The sequence below is a fragment of the Oncorhynchus nerka genome, linkage group LG2, assembly GCF_034236695.1.
Source record: "Oncorhynchus nerka isolate Pitt River linkage group LG2, Oner_Uvic_2.0, whole genome shotgun sequence".
In the NCBI taxonomy this organism is placed as follows: Eukaryota; Metazoa; Chordata; class Actinopteri; order Salmoniformes; family Salmonidae; genus Oncorhynchus; species Oncorhynchus nerka.
In genome coordinates, this window is record NC_088397.1 from 101,048,538 (window position 1) to 101,062,332 (window position 13,795).

General features: G+C 55.4%; 1 protein-coding gene across 1 annotated transcript in view; it reads right to left on the reverse strand.

Moving 5' to 3' along the window:
- Positions 1-13,326: 13,326 nt before the first annotated feature.
- The window catches only part of LOC115124466 (fibulin-2-like), a 74,952-nt gene continuing 74,483 nt past the window's right edge, over positions 13,327-13,795 (reverse strand). Inside the window, 1 exon segment of the mRNA XM_065022075.1 lies at positions 13,327-13,795. This exon segment is cut by the window's right edge and continues 873 nt beyond it. The gene's annotated coding sequence lies outside the window, so the exon portion shown is untranslated.

Below are 13,795 nucleotides of genomic sequence, written 5' to 3' on the forward strand. Positions count from 1 at the left end.
ACATGGTGAAGCCCCAAAATTGCCCTCGCTAGAAGCCTGTGTTTCAGACATAAGGAAGTGGATGGCTGCAAACCTTTTACATTTAAACTCGGACAAAGCAGAGATGCTTGTTTTAGGTCCCAAGAAACAAAGAGATCTTCTGTTGAATCTGACAATTAATCTAGATGGTTGTACAGTCGTCTCAAATAAAACTGTGAAGGACCTCGGCGTTACTCTGAACCCTAATATCTCTTTTGACGAACATATCAAGACTGTTTCAAGGACAGTTTTTTTCCATCTACGTAACATTGAAAAATCAGAAAATTTCTGTCCAAAAATGATGCAGAAAAATGTATCCATGCTTTTGTTACATCTAGGTTAGACTACTGCAATGCTCTACTTTCCAGCTACCTGGATAAAGCACTAAATAAACTTCAGTTTATTATAATACGGCTGCTAGAATCCTGACTAGAACCCAAAAATGTGATCATATTACTCCAGTGCTAGCCTCTGGCTTCCTGTTAAGGCAAGGGCTGATTAAGGTTTTACAGGGCTTTCTTCTATAGAGCTCCATTTTTTATGGAACGGTCTGCCTACCCATGTGAGAGACGCAAACTCGGTCTCAACCTTTAAGTCTTTACTGAAGACTCATCTCTTCAGTGGGTCATATGATTGAGTGTAGTCTGGCCCAGGAGTGGGAAGGTGAACGGAAAGGCGCTGGAGCAACGAACTGCCCTTGCTGTCTCTGCCTGGCCAGTTCCCCTCTTTCCACTGGGATTCTCTGCCTCTAACCCTATTACAGGGGCTGAGTCACTGGCTTACTGGGGCTCTCTCATGCCGTCCCTGGAAGGGGTGCGCCACTTGAGTGGGTTGAGTCACTGATGTGATCTTCCTGTCTGGGTTGGCGCCCCCCCTTGGGTTGTGCCGTGGTGGAGATCTTTGTGGACTATACTCAGCCTTGTCTCAGGATGGTAAGTTGGTGGAAGATATCCCTCTAGTGGTGTGGGGGCTGTGCTTTTGCAAAGTGGGTGGGGTTATATCCTTCCTGTTTGGCCCTGTCCGGGGGTATCATCGGATGGGGCCACAGTGTCTCCTGACCCCTCTTGTCTCAGCCTCCAGTATTTATGCTGCAGTAGTTTATGTGTCGGGGGGCTAGGGTCAGTTTGTTATATCTGGAGTACTTCTCCTGTCCTATTCGGTGTCCTGTGTGAATTTAAGTATGCTCTCTCTAATTTTCTCTCTCGGAGGACCTGAGCCCTCGGACCATGCCTCTGGACTACCTGATGACTCCTTGCTGTCCCCAGTCCACCTGGCTGTGCTGCTGTTCCAGTTTAAACTGTTCTGCCTGTGGCCATGGAACCCTGACCTGTTCACTGGACGTGCTACCTGTCCCAGACCTGCTGTTTTCAACTCTCTAGAGACAGCAGGAGCGGTAGAGATACTCTGAATGATCGGCTATGAAAAGCCAACTGACATTTACTCCTGAGGTGCTGACTTGCTGCACCCTCGACAACTACTGTGATTATTATTATTTGACCCTGCTGGTCATTTATGAACATTTGAACATCTTGGCCATGTTCTGTTATAATCTCCACCCGGCACAGCCAGAAGAGGACTGGCCACCCCTCATAGCCTGGTTCCTCTCTAGGTTTCTTCCTAGGTTTTGGCCTTTCTAGGGAGTTTTTCCTAGCCACCGTGCTTCTACACCTGCATTGCTTGCTGTTTGGGGTCAAATTTGATTTGATTTGATTTTGATATATATCGACGAATTGGCACTAGAACAGTCTGCAGCACCCGGCCTCGCCCTACTAGAATCTAAAGTCAAATGTCTACTGTTTCCTAATGATCTGGTGCTTCTGTCACCTACCAAGGAGGGCCTACAGCAGCACCTAGATATTCTGCACAGATTCTGCCAGACCTGGGCCCTGACAGTAATTCTCAGTGAGACCAAAATAATGGTGTTCCAAAAAAGGTCCAGTCGTAAAAAAGCTGTAAACGACCTGAGAGACAAGACAAGAATGGCATTCTATGACATCAATAGGAACATAAAATTTGACATACAAATTAGGATCTGGCTAAAAATACTTGAACCAGTCATAGAGCCCATTGCCCTTTATGGTTGTGAGGTCTGGGGTCCGCTCACCCAGTCATAGAGCCCATTGCCCTTTATGGTTGTGAGGTCTGGGGTCCGCTCACCAACCAAGACTTCACAAAATGAAGCAAACACCAAATTGAGACTCTGCAAAAGAATTCTGCAAAAATATCCTCCGTGTACAACGTAGAACACCAAATAATGCATGCAGAGCAGAATTAGGCCGATACCCGCTAATGATCAAAATCCAGAAAAGAGACGATAAATTCTACAACCACCTAAAAGGAAGCGATTCCCAAACCTTCCATAACAAAGCCATCACCTACAGAGAGATAAACCTGGAGAAGAGTCCTCTAAGCAAGCTGGTCCTGGGGCTCTGTTCACAAACACAAACAGACCCCACAGAGCCCCAGGACAGCAACATAATTACACCCAACCAAATCATGAGAAAACAAGTTGATAATTACTTGCCACATTGGAAAGAATTCACAAAAAAACTGAGCAATCTAGAATGTTATTTGGCCCTAAACAGAGAGTACACAGTGGCAGAATACCTGACCACTGTGACTGACCCAAAATGAAGAAAAGCTTTGACTATTTACAGACTCAGTGAGCATAACCTTGCTATTGAGAAAGGCCGCCATAGGCAGACCTGGCTCTCAAGGGAAGACAGTCTATGTGCACACTGCCCACAAAATGAGGTGGAAACTGAGTTGCACTTCCTAACCTCCTGCCCAATGTATGACCATATTAAAGAGACATATTTCCCTTAGACTACACAGATCCACAAAAAAAACTCAATTTTGATAAACTCTCATATCTACTGGGTGAAATTTCACAGCAGCAAGATTCGTGACCTGTTGCCACAGAAAAGGTCAACCAGTGAATAACAAACACCATTGTAAATACAACCCACATTTATGTTTATTTATTTCCCCTTTTGTACTTTAACCATTTGCACATCGTTACAATACTGTATATATATAATATGACATTTGAAATGTCTTTATTCTTTTGGAACTTTTGTGAGTGTAATGTTTACTGTTCCATTTTATTGTTTATTTCACGTTTGTTTATTATCTACTTCACTTGCTTTGGCAATGTTAACATATGTTTCCCATGCCAATAAAGCCCCTTGAAATGAGAGAGAGAGAGAGCAACAGAGCTCAGAGAGAGAGAGAGAGCAACAGAGCTCAGAGAGAGCGGAGAGAGTGAGTGGAGAGAGTGAGTGGAGAGAGACAGGGGAGAGAGACAGCGGAGAGAGAGAGCGGAGAGAGACTGCAGAGAGAGAGAGGGGAGAGAGACAGCGGAGAGAGACAGCGGAGAGAGACAGCGGAGAGAGAGAGCGGAGAGAGCTAGCGGAGAGAGACAGCGGAGAGAGAGCAGAGAGAGCGGCGAGAGAGAAACAGCGGAGAGAGCGAGCGGAGAGAAACAGCGGAGAGGTACAGCGGAGAGAGAGTCGGAGAGAGACAGCGGAGAGAGAGAGAGCGGAGAGAGACAGCGGAGAGAGAGAGCAGAGAGACAGCGGAGAGAGAGAGCGGAGAGAGAGAGCAGAGAGACAGCGGAGAGAGAGAGCAGAGAGACAGCGGAGAGATACAGTGGAGAGAGAGAGCAGAGAGAGAGAGGAGAGAGACAGCGGAGAGAGAGAGCGGAGAGAGACAGTGGAGAGAGAGAGAGCAGAGAGAGAGCGGAGAGAGACAGTGGAGAGAGACAGCGGAGAGAGAGAGCAGAGAGACAGCGGAGAGAGACAGCGGAGAGAGACAGCGGAGAGAGAGAGACAGCGGAGAGAGACAGCGGAGAGAGACAGCGAAGAGAGACAGCGGAGAGAGACAGCGGAGAGAGACAGTGGAGAGACAGCGGAGAGAGCAGAGAGACAGCGGAGAGAGAGGAGCAGAGAGAGAGAGCGGAGGAGAGAGCAGAGAGACAGCGGAGAGAGACGGCGGAGAGCGGAGAGAGAGCGGAGAGAGAGAGCAGAGAGACAGCGGAGAGAGACAGTGGAGAGACAGCGGAGAGAGAGCAGAGAGACAGAGGAGAGAGGGAGCAGAGAGACAGCGGAGAGATACAGTGGAGAGAGAGAGCAGAGAGAGAGAGGAGAGAGACAGCGGAGAGAGAGAGAGGGGAGAGACAGCGGAGAGAGACAGTGGAGAGAGACAGTGGAGAGAGAGAGAGCAGAGAGAGAGCGGAGAGAGACAGTGGAGAGAGAGAGCGGAGAGAGAGAGCAGAGAGAGACAGCGGAGAGAGACAGCGGAGAGAGAGAGCGGAGAGAGAGAGAGAGCGGAGAGAGAGCCGGAGAGAGACAGCGGAGAGAGAGAGCAGAGAGAGACAGCGGAGATAGAGAGCGGAGAGAGACAGCGGAGAGAGAGAGCGGAGAGAGCAAGCGGAGAGAGACAGCGGAGAGAGTGAGCGGAGACAGCAGAGAAGAGAGACAGAGAGAGAGAGACAGCGGAGAGAGAGAGCGGAGAGAGACAGCGGAGAGAGAGAGCGGAGAGAGAGAGCAGAGAGAGAGCGGAGAGAGAGACAGCGGAGAGAGTGAGCGGAGAGAGTGAGCGGAGAGAGCGAGCGGAGAGAAACAGCAGAGAGAGAGAGAGACAGCGGAGACAGCCAGAGAGACAGCGGAGAGAGACGGAGAGAGACAGCAGAGAGGTACAGCGGAGAGAGAGCCGGAGAGAGACAGCCGAGAGAGAGAGCGGAGAGAGACAGCGCGAGAGAGACATAGAGAGACAGCGGAGAGAGACAGCGGAGAGAGAGAGCGGAGAGAGCTAGCGGAGAGACAGGAGAGAGTGAGCGGAGAGAGCGAGCGGAGAGAAACAGCGGAGAGAGAACACGGAGAGAGAGCGGAGAGAGAGAGCGGAGAGACAGCGGAGAGAGACAGCGGAGAGAGACAGCGGAGAGAGAGAGCGGAGAGAGAGAGAGAGCGGAGAGAGAGAGAGCGGAGAGAGAGAGAGACAGCGGAGACAGCCAGGGGAGAGAGAGAGCGGAGAGAGAGAGCAGAGAGAGACAGCAGAGAGAGAGCGGAGAGAGACAGCGGAGAGAGAGCGGAGAGAGAGCCGAGAGAGACAGCGGAGAGAGAGAGCGGAGAGAGAAAGAGAGCGGAGAGAGCCAGCGGAGAGAGACAGCAGAGAGAGAGCGGAGAGAGACAGCAGAGAGAGAGCGGAGAGAGACAGCGGAGAGAGAGAGCAGAGAGAGAGCGGAGGGAGAGACAGCGGAGAGAGAGCATAGAGAGACAGCGGAGAGAGCAGAGAGAGACAGCAGAGAGAGAGCGGAGAGAGACAGCGGAGAGAGAGAGCGGAGAGAGAGCGGAGAGAGACAGCGGAGAGAGAGAGCGGAGAGAGACAGCGGAGAGAGAGCGGAGAGAGACAGCAGAGAGAGAGCGGAGAGAGACAGCAGAGAGAGAGCGGAGAGAGACAGCGGAGAGAGAGAGCAGAGAGAGAGCGGAGGGAGAGACAGCGGAGAGAGAGCATAGAGAGACAGCGAGAGAGCAGAGAGAGACAGCAGAGAGAGAGCCGAGAGAGACAGAGGAGAGAGAGAGCGGAGAGAGAAAGAGAGCGGAGAGAGCCAGCGGAGAGAGTCAGCGGAGAGAGAGAGCGGAGAGAGACAGCGGAGAGACAGCGGAGAGAGACAGCGGAGAGAGAGAGCAGAGAGACAGCGGAGAGAGAGCGGAGAGAGACAGCAGAGAGAGAGCGGAGAGAGACAGCAGAGAGAGAGCGGAGAGAGACAGCGGGAGAGAAGAGCGGAAAGAGAGAGAGAGCGGAGAAGAGAGACAGCGGAGAGAGAAAGAGAGACAGCGGAGAGAGCGGAGAGCAGAGAAAGAGAGAGAGACAGCGAGAGACAGCAGAGAGACAGCGGAGAGAGACAGCGGAGAGAGAGAGAGCGGCAGCGGAGAGACAGCGGAGAGAGAGCGGAAGAGTGAGCGGAGAAGCGAGAGAGACAGCAGAGAGACAGCGGAGAGAGATGCGGAGAGAACATACAGCGGAGAGAGAGTCGGAGAGAGACAGCGGAGAGAGAGAAGCGGAGAGAGAGACAGCGAGAGAGAGAAGAGACAGCGGAGAGAGAGAGCGGAGAGAGAGCGGAGAGAGACAGCGGAGAGAGAGAGCGGAGAGAGAAGAGACAGCGGAGAGATACAGTGGAGAGAGAGAGAGCAGAGAGAGAGCGGAGAGAGAGACAGCGGAGAGAGAGAGCGGAGAGAGACAGACGGAGTGGAGAGAGAGAGACAAGCGGAGAGAGCGGAGCGGAGAGAGAGACAGTGGAGAGAGACAGCGGAGAGAGAGAGCAGAGAGACAGCGGAGAGAGACAGCGGAGAGAGAGACAGCGGAGAGAGAGACAGCGGAGAGAGACAGCGGAGAGCGAGAGACAGAGAGAGAGACAGCGGAGAGAGCGGAGAGACAGTGGAGAGACAGCGGAGAGAGAGCAGAGAGACAGCGGAGAGAGGGAGCAGAGAGACAGCGGAGAGAGAGAGCAGAGAGACAGCGGAGAGAGAGAGCGGAGAGAGAGAGCGGAGAGAGAGAGCAGAGAGACAGCGGAGAGAGACAGTGGAGAGACAGCGGAGAGAGAGCAGAGAGACAGAGGAGAGAGGGAGCAGAGAGACAGCGGAGAGATACAGTGGAGAGAGAGAGCAGAGAGAGAGAGGAGAGAGACAGCGGAGAGAGAGAGAGGGGAGAGACAGCGGAGAGAGACAGTGGAGAGAGACAGTGGAGAGAGAGAGAGCAGAGAGAGAGAGCGGAGAGAGAGAGCGAGAGAGAGAGAGAGACAGCGGAGAGAGAGAGAGACAGCGAGAGGAACAGCCAGGGAGAGAGAGCGGAGAGAGAGAGCAGAGAGAGACAGCGGAGAGACAGCGGAGAGAGACAGCGAGAGCAGAGTGGAGAGACAGCGGAGAGAGACAGTGGAGAGAGAGAGCGGAGAGAGACAGCGGAGAGAGACAGCGGGAGGAGAGACAGCGGAGAGAGAGCAGAGAGACAGCAGAGAGTGAGCGGAGAGAGCGAGCAGAGAGACAGCGGAGAGAGTTTTTACAGCGGAGAGATAGTTAGAGACAGCGGAGAGAGATATAGAGAGACAGCGGAGAGAGACAGCGGAGAGAGACAGCGGAGAGAGAGCGGAGAGAGCAGGAGAGAGAGCGGAGAGAGAGAGACAGCGGAGACAGCCGGAGAGAGAGAGAGAGCGGAGAGAGCGGAAGCAGAGAGAGACAGCAGAGAGAGAAGCGGAGAGAGACAGCGGAGAGAGAGCGGAGAAGCGGAGAGAGAGAGCGAAGCGGAGAAGACAGCGAGAGAAGCGGAGAGAGAGAAGCGGAGAGAGAGCAGCGGAGAGAGAGAGCGAGACAAGAGAAACAGAAGAAGAGACAGAGAGCGGAGAGAGAGACAGCGGAGAGAGACAGACAGCGGAAGAGAGAGCAGAGAGAGAGCGGAGGAGAGACAGTGGAGAGAGAGCATAGAGAGACAGCGAGAAGCAGAGAGAGACAGCAGAGAGAGAGCGGAGAGAGACAGCGAGAGAGAAGAAGCGGAGAGGAAGCGAGAGAAGAGACAGCGGAGAGAAGAAGAGAGCGAAAGAGAAGACAAGCGAGAGAAGCGGAGAGAGACAGCAGAGAGAGAGCGGAGAGAGACAGCAGAGACAAGCGAGGGAGAAGACAGCGGAGAAGAGAGCAGAGAGAACAGCGGAGGGAGAGACAGCGGAGAGAGAGCATAGAGAGACAACAGAGAGAGCAGAGGAGAGACAGCAGAGCGGAGAGACAGCGGAGAGAGAGCCGAGAGAGACAGCGGAGAGAGAGAGAGCGGAGAGAGAGCGGAAGAGAGGCGGAAGACCAGCGGAGAGAGTCAGCGAGAGAGAGAAGAGCGAGGAGAGAGAAGCGGAGAGACAGCGGAGAGAGACAGCGGAGAGAGAGAGCAGAAGAGACAGCGGAGAGAGCGGAGACAGACAAGAGAGACAGAGCGGAGAGAGACAGCAGAGACAGCGGAGAGACAGCGGAGAGAGAGCAGAGAGAGCGGAGGGAGAGACAGCGGAGAGAGAGCATAGAGACAGCGAGAGAGACAGACGGAGAGAGAGAGAGAGAGAGCGGAGAGAGAGAGCCGAGAGAGACAGAGGAGAGAGAAAGCGGAGAGGAGAGAAGAGAGACAGCGGAGAGAGCCAGCGGAGAGAGTCAGCGGAGAGAGAGAGCGGAGAGAGACAGCGGAGAGACAGCGGAGAGAGACAGCGGAGAGAGAGAGCAGAGAGACAGCGGAGAGAGAGCGGAGAAGACAGCAGAGAGAGAGCGGGAGAGAGACAACAGAGAGAGCGAGAGAGAGACAGCGGAGAGAGAGAGCAGAGAGAGAGCGGAGAGAGAGACAGCGGAGAAAGACATAGAGAGACAGCGGAGAGCAGAGAGAAGACAGCAGAGAGACAGCGGAGAAGAGCGAGAGAGACACAGAGAGCGGAGAGAGAGAGCGGAGAGAGAAAAAGCGGAGAGCGGAAAAGCCAGCGGAGAAGAGTCAGTGGAGAGAGAGAGACAGCGGAGAGAGACAGCGGAGAGAGACAGCGGAGAGAGACAGCGGAGAGAGAGAGAGCAGACAGCGAGAGACAGCGGAGAGAGACAGCGGAGAGAGAGAGAGCGGAGAGCAGAGAGACAGCGGAGAGAGACAGTGGAGAGACAGCGGAGAGAGAGCAGAGAGACAGCGGAGAGAGGGAGCAGAGAGACAGCGGAGAGAGAGAGAGCAGCGGAGAGACAGAGAGAGAGGAGCGGAGAGACAGAGAGCAGAGAGACAGCGGAGAGAGAGACAGCGGAGAGGACAGTGGAGAGAGAGAGCAGAGAGAGAGAGGAGAGAGACAGCGGAGAGAGTCAGCGGAGAGAGACAGTGGAGAGAGAGAGAGAGAAGACAGCGGAGAGAGACAGTGGAGAGAGACAGCGGAGAGAGAAGCACGGAGAGACAGCGAGAAGACAGCGGACAGAGACAGCGGAGAGAGAGAGCAGAGAGACAGCGGAGAGAGACAGCGGAGAGAGACAGCGGAGAGAGACAGTGGAGAGACAGCGGAGAGAGCAGAGAGACAGCGGAGAGAGAGAGCAGAGACAGCGGAGAGAGACAGAGAGAGACAGCAGAGAGACAGCGGAGAAGAGAGAGCGGAGAGAAGCGGAGAGAGAGCAGAGAGACAGCGGAGAGAGACAGTGGAGAGACAGCGGAGAGAGAAAGCGGAGAGAGACAGAGGAGAGAGACAGAGCAGAGAGACAGCGGAGAGAGAGAGTGGAGAGACAGCAGGAGAGAGCGGAGAGAGACAGTGGAGAGAGACAGCGGAGGAGAGACAGCGGAGAGACAGTGGAGAGCGGAGACAGTGGAGAGAGAGAGAGCAGAGAGACAGCGGAGAGAGACAGTGGAGAGAGACAGCGGAGAGAGAAGCAAGAAGACAGCGAGAGAGACAGCGGAGAGGACAGCGAGAGAGACAGCGGAGAGAGACAGCGGAGAGAGAGAGCAAAGAGAGACAGCGAGAGCGGATAGAGACAGCAGAGAGAGCGGAGAGAGAAGAGCGGAGAGAGACAGCGGAGAGAGAGAGAAGCGGAGAAGAGACAGAGAGAAGACAGCGGAGAGAGACAGCGGAGAGAGACAGACGGACAGAGAGACAGCGGAAGAGACAGAGGAGAGAGACAGCGGAGACAGCGGAGAGAGATAGCGGAGAGACAGCGGGAGAGAGACAGCGGAGAGAGACAGCGGAGAGAGACAGCGGAGAGAGACGAGAGAGAGAGAGAGGAGAGAGACAGCGGAGAGAGAGAGAGTGGAGAGCGGAGAGAGCAGGAGAGAGACAGCGGAGAGAGAAACAAGTGACAGTGGAGAGAGACAGCGGAGGAGAAGAGAGTGAGACAGTGGAGAGAGACAGAGAGAGAGAGACAGCGGAGAGAAGCAGAGAGAGAGCGGAGAGACAGCAGAGAGACAGCGGAAGAGACAGCGGAGAGGAGAGAGACAGCAGAGAGACAGCGGGAGAGAGACAGCGGAGAGAGACAGCGGAGAGAGAGAGAGGAGAGAGACAGCGGAGAAGACAGCGGAGAAAGAGACAGAGGAGAGACAGAGGAGAGAGACAGCGGAGAGAGACAGCGGAGAAGAGACAGCGGAAGAGACAGAGGAGAAACCAGAGAGACAGCGGAGAAGACAGAGGAGCGGAGAGAGAGAGGAGAGAGTTGAGAGAGAGAGGAGAGAGAGAGCAGAGAGAGTGGAGAGCGGAGAGAGAGACAGCGGAGAGAGAGAGAAGACAGAGAGAGAGAGACAGCGGCAAGGAGAGACAGCGGAGAGAGACAGGAGAGAGACAGCAGAGACAGAGGAGAGACAGCGGAGAGAGATGGAGAAAGAGCGGAGAGAGACAGCGGAGAGAGAGAGACAGCGAGAAGACAGCGGAGAGAGACAGCGGAGAGAGATAGCGGAGAGAGAGAGAGGAGAGAGACAGCGGAGAGAGAGAGTGGAGAGAAAGAGCGGAGAGAGACAGCGGAGAGAGACAGCGGAGAGAAACAGTGGAGAGAGACAGTGGAGAGAGACAGCGGAGAGAGAGAGCGGAGAGAGACAGCGGAGAGAGAGAGTGGAGAGAGACAGCGGAGAGAGAGACGGAGAAGAGACAGCAGAGAGAGAGAGCGGAGAGAGAGCGGAGCAGAGAGGGAGAGAGACAGTGGAGAAGACAGAGAGAGACAGCGGAGAGAGAGACGGAGAGAGACAGCGGAGAGAGACAGCGGAGAGAGAGACAGCGGAGAGAGACAGTGGAGAGAGAGCGGAGAGAGACAGCGGAGAGAGACAGCGGAGAGAGAGAGCGGAGAGAGACAGCGGAGAGAGACAGCGGAGAGAGACAGGAGAGAGACAGCGGAGAGAGACAGCGGAGAGAGACAGCGGAGAGAGACAGAGGAGAGAGACAGCGGAGAGAGACAGAGGAACCAGGAGAGAGAGACAGCGGAGAGAGAGCGGAGAGAGAGAGCGGAGAGAGACCCGGAGAGAGACAGCGGAGAGAGAGAGCGGAGAGAGAGAGCGGAGAGAGGCAGCGGAGAGAGACAGCGGAGAGAGAGAGTGGAGAGAGCGAGCGGAGAGAGAGAGCGGAGAGAGACAGCGGAGAGAGAGACAGCGGAGAGAGAGAGAGACAGTGGAGAGAGAGCGGAGAGAGACAGCGGAGAGAGAGAGCGGAGAGAGCGAGCGGAGAGAGACAGCGGAGAGAGACAGCGGAGAGAGACAGCGGAGAGACAGCAGAGAAGCGGAGAAGAGACAGCGGAGAGAGCGGAGAGTGCGAGGAAGACAGTGGAGAAGCGAGAGAGAGACAGCGGAGAGAGAGAGCGGAGAGCGAGCGGAGAGAGACAGCGGAGAGAGACAGCGGAGAGAGAGACAGCGGAGAGAGACAGCGGAGAGAGACAGTGGAGAGAGACAGAGGAGAGAGACAGCGGAGAGAGAGAGCGGAGAGAGACAGCAGAGAGACAGCGGAGAGAGAGACAGAGGAGAGAGACAGAGGAGAGAGACAGAGGAGAGAGAGAGCGGAGAGAGACAGCGGAGAGAGACAGCGGAGAGAGACAGAGGAGAGAGACAGCGGAGAGAGACAGAGGAGAGAGAGAGAGGAGAGAGACAGCGGAGAGAGAGAGCGGAGAGAGAGAGCGGAGAGAGAGCCGGGGAGAGACAGCGGAGAGAGAGAGCAGAGAGAGAGAGCGGAGAGAGGCAGCGGAGAGAGACAGCGGAGAGAGAGTGGAGAGAGACAGCGAGAGAAAAGGAGAGACAGCGGAGAGAGAGAGACAGCGGAGAGAGAGAGACAGTGGAGAAGCGGAGAGAGACAGCGGAAGCGGAGAAGAAGCGGAGCGGAAAGACAAGGCGGAGAGACAGCGGAGAGAGACAGCGGAGAGAGACAGTGGAGAGAGAGCGGAGAGAGAAGCAGCGGAGAGAGACAGCGGAGAGAGACAGTGGAGAGACAGCGGAGAGAGACAGCGGAGAGAGACAGCGGAGAGAGACAGCGGAGAGAGACAGCGGAGAGAGACAGCGGAGAGAGACAGCGGAGAGAGACAGCGGAGAGAGACAGAGGAGAGAGACAGAGGAGAGAGAGAGCGGAGAGACAGCGGAGAGAGAGAGAGCAGAGAGACAGTGGAGAGAGAGAGCGGGGAGAGACAGCGGAGAGAGACAGCGGAGTGAGACAGCGGAGAGAGACAGCGGAGAGAGACAGCGGAGAGCGAGAGCATAGAGAGAGCGGAGAGAGACAGCGGAGAGAGACAGCAGAGAGAGACAGCGGAGAGAGACAGCGGAGAGAGAGAGCGGAGAGAGACAGAGGAGAGAGACAGCGGAGAGAGAGAGCGGAGAGAGAGCGGAGAGAGACAGCGGAGAGAGAGAGCAGAGAGACAGCGGAGAGAGAGAGCGGAGAGAGAGAGCAGAGAGACAGCGGAGAGAGACAGCGGAGAGAGACAGTGGAGAGACAGCGGAGAGAGAGCAGAGAGACAGCGGAGAGAGAGAGCAGAGAGAGAGCGGAGAGAGAGAGCAGAGAGACAGCGGAGAGAGAGAGCAGAGAGACAGCGGAGAGAGACAGCGGAGAGAGAGAGCAGAGAGAGAGAGGAGAGAGACAGAGGAGAGAGAGAGCGGGGAGAGACAGCGGAGAGAGACAGTGGAGAGAGACAGTGGAGAGAGACAGCGGGAGAGACAGCGGAGAGAGAGAGCAGAGAGAGAGCGGAGAGAGAGTGGAGAGAGAGCAGAGAGAGAGCAGAGAGAGACAGCGGAGAGAGAGGCGGAGAGAAGAGCAGAGAGACAGCGGAGAGATACAGAGACAGCGGAGAGATAGACAGCGGAGAGAGAGAGCAGAGCAGAGAGAGACAGCGGGAGACAGAGACAGCAGCGGAGAGAGACAGCGGAGAGAGAGAGCGGAGAGAGACAGAGGAGAGAGACAGCGGAGAGAGAGAGCAGAGAGACAGCGGAGAGAGACAGCGGAGAGAGAGAGCAGAGAGAGACAGCGGAGAGAGACAGCGGAGAGAGAGAGCAGAGAGAGACAGCGGAGAGAGAGAGGAGAGAGACAGCAGAGAGAGACAGCGGAGAGAGACAGCGGAGAGAGACAGCAGAGAGAGACAGCAGAGAGAGGGAGGAGAGAGACAGCGGAGAGAGAGAGGAGAGAGACAGCGGAGAGAGAGAGCGGAGAGAGACAGCGGAGAGAGAGAGCAGAGAGACAGCGGAGAGAGACAGCGGAGAGAGACAGCGGAGAGAGACAGCGGAGAGAGACAGCGGAGAGAGAGCAGAGAGACAGCGGAGAGAGACATCGGAGAGAGACAGCGGAGAGAGAGAGAGGAGAGAGACAGTGGAGAAAGACAGCGGAGAGAGAGAGCGGAGAGAGACAGCAGAGTTAGAGCGGAGAGAGACAGCGGAGAGAGACAGTGGAGAGAGAGAGAGCGGAGAGAGTCAGCGGAGAGGGAGAGCGGAGAGAGACAGCGGAGAGAGAGTGCAGAGAGAGAGCAGAGAGAGAGCGGAGAGAGACAGCGGAGAGAGAGAGCAGAGAGAGAGCGGAGAGAGAGAGCAGAGAGAGAGCAGAGAGAGACAGCGGAGAGAGAGAGAGAGAGAGAGCGGAGAGAGACAGCGGGGAGACAGAGCGGGGAGAGACAGCGGAGAGAGACATTGGAGAGAGTGAGCGGAGAGACAGCGGAGAGAGACAGTGGAGAGAGTGAGCGGAGAGAGACAGCGGAGAGAGAGAGCGGAGAGAGAGAGCGGAGAGAGAGCAGAGAGAGACAGCGGAGAGAGAGAGCGGAGAGAGAGAGAACGGAGAGAGACAGCGGGGAGAGAGAGAGCA